Source organism: Nannospalax galili, unplaced genomic scaffold, assembly GCF_000622305.1.
Source record: "Nannospalax galili isolate Female #2095 unplaced genomic scaffold, S.galili_v1.0 scaffold55, whole genome shotgun sequence".
In the NCBI taxonomy this organism is placed as follows: domain Eukaryota; kingdom Metazoa; phylum Chordata; class Mammalia; order Rodentia; family Spalacidae; genus Nannospalax; species Nannospalax galili.
In genome coordinates this window covers 367,147-369,879 of record NW_008337640.1, presented here as the reverse complement: position 1 = coordinate 369,879, position 2,733 = coordinate 367,147, and the positions used below count along the sequence as shown (strand labels likewise).

At 42.6% G+C, this 2,733-nt stretch overlaps 1 pseudogene; it reads left to right on the top strand.

Moving 5' to 3' along the window:
• The first annotated feature begins 634 nt into the window (after positions 1–634).
• LOC103733776 lies at positions 635–1,568 on the top strand (annotated as a pseudogene).
• The last annotated feature ends 1,165 nt before the right edge of the window (positions 1,569–2,733 follow it).

Below are 2,733 nucleotides of genomic sequence, written 5' to 3'. Positions count from 1 at the left end.
GCTAGAGAGATGGTTCAGTGGTGAAGAGCACTGGCTGCTCTTGCAGATGACCCGGCTTCAGTTCCCAGCACCCACATGGCGGCTAACAACTATAACTCCATTTCCAGAGTATCTGACACCCCCTTTGGGCTTCCATGGGATTGTACACAGGTGCACTTACATACGTGCAGAAAAATCACTCATACACATAAAAAATAAAAAATAAAGATAAATAAATAAAATGGATGCTCATGACATTGGGAGAGTCTTTTATTATAGTAGAACAGAGTGGCCAGGGAAGGTTGTCAGAAGAAAATGCATCTAATCTTTGCCTGAAGGAATAAGAGATGAGCTAGGGCACAGGTAGGCAGCCTGCATGGGCACACCAGGAAGTAAAATAAGGCAGTGTGAAACTGGTGAGGCTATTTCTTGGGCAGTCCTGTGGGGGCAGACAGGGAAATAGGTGGCATAAAATTGGAACCAGGCAGAAATATCTATCTGCTCTCTCAGAAGGATTTCTGCAGCAGCTATGGTCACCTTTGTGGAGCCTATTTCTTGGGCAGTCCTGTGGGGGCAGACAGGGAAATAGGTGGCATAAAGTTGGAACCAGGCAGAAATATCTATCTGCTCTCTCAGAAGAATTTCTGCAGCAGCTATGGTCACCTTTGTGGAGCTCAGTACCAAGGTAAAGATATCCATCTTGGACCGAGGCACACAGAAGTCTCCTCCAGGCCAAGGCAAGGAAGCCGTGAAAGTGGCCATAGATGCTGGATATGGTCATGTTGACTGTGCATATGCATATTAAAATGAGAATGAGATGAGATAAATCATCTAAGAGAAGATCAAAGAGAAGGCTATGAAGAGGGAGGACTTCATTGTTAGCAAGTTGGACTACCAGCTTTGAGAGCAAACTATTGAAGACCCTCATATATCTGAAACTGGACTATCTGGATCTTTATCTCCTTCACTGGCCACAGGGACTTCAGCCCTGAGGGAAGGAGTTATTCCCCAAAGATGGTAAAGGCAATGTTCTCACTAGTAAAATAACATTTTTGGATGTCTGAGAAATCATGAAAGAACTGGTGGATGAGGGATTAGTCAAAGTTCTGGGTGTCTCTAACTTCAATCACTTCCAGATTGAAAGGATCTCGAACAAACCCGAACTAAAACATAAACCAATGACCAATCCAGTTGAATGCCACCCTTATTTCACACAGGACAAACTGATCCAGTACTGCCAATCCAAGGGCATCACTATCACCACCTGTAGCCCTCTGGGCTCTCCAGATTGACCTTGTGCCAAGTCAGAGGACTCTTCAGTCCTGGAGTATCCAAAGTTTAAAATGATCTCTGCAAATCACAAGAAAACATCAGCCCAGGCTCTGATTAGGTCCCATATCCAGAGGAAAGTGGTGGTTATGCCCAAGTCAGTGACACCCTCAGGCATGCACAAGAACACTCAGGTCTTTGACTTCAAGTTCAGTGTCAAGGAAATGGCCATCATTCTCAGCTTCAGCAGAAACTGGAGGGCCTGTTGGCTACCTGAGAGGATCAATATGGAAGAATGTCCTTACAATGTAGAATACTGACTGCATCAGCTGTAGATGTTGCTGAGTGGGGCCCCACAAAATTGCTTATGTATAACTCACTCCTCCTGAGTCTTACTTTAGCTCTGCCTGCCCTGATATAGGCCCAAATCTAAGTGATGCTCTATTCAAATCTGGTGACCAACCCTGGGGAGACTGTTCCACGGAAATGTCAGAGAAGAAAAAGAATTTATTTCACTGATATGATCTCACCATATGTTTGTTAAACACCAGGAACTCTGATAACACTAAGGATGTAAAGACAAAGTAATTAAAATAACAGTAACAAAAAAATGAAATTGGAACCATAGCTTAAAACACTTTGCTGTTATTACTCGTGCCTGCTTCCTTAGGGAATAGAATGGCATTTGACTCTAAAGAAAGTTGCTAAAGCTGAGAAGTAAGGGGACTGGGAGGGATGATGGTGGGTTAGAAGAGAACTAAAGAATTTTGAAAGATGCTGGAGAAGAATCATGAACTAATACAGTGAGATTTGGCCACTTAAAATCAGGAAGATAGAAGTGAAAAAAATATACACAACATATTGAAAATCAATATGAAAACAAGGATATGTTGTTCCATGTGATCCTGTTTCTCCTATAAAGTCCTTTGAAGGGACAATGCTAAAGCCATTGGACCTTCCTTTATTGCAACCCCAACACAACCTTCAGAATTCATGTAATTATGTCAGAATTTTACAACTTCAGGGAGTTGCTTGACTTGGTTGGGCAGTAGAGGAAGTGTGAGATGAATAAAACAGCTCCAGGACCCAGTGCTTAATGTCTGCAGGTCATGAAATGGGTACTTTGAGCCTGCCTCCTCAACACTGCTACACGGTTGCATTGTTTTCTCCTTGTCTCCAGCAGCAGACTAGAAGAGAGTAAGCTTTCAGCATCAGTAGTTGTAAAGCTTACCTTTGGATGTCCTCTGTTTCTTTAGTAGCTGTCACATGATTATGATCAAGCTCTTTTTACATTGGAATCCCTCTTTTCTCTGCATATTGGTGAAGGAATATTAAAAGTATATGGTATCATTCTGGATTTTTTTTTTCCATAACTCCAGTCCCATGGGATCCGACAGCCTCTTCTGATCTCTGCGGGACTTGCACGACCCAGGTGCAATTACCTACATGCAGGCAATATACACATACACATAAAATAAAAATAAT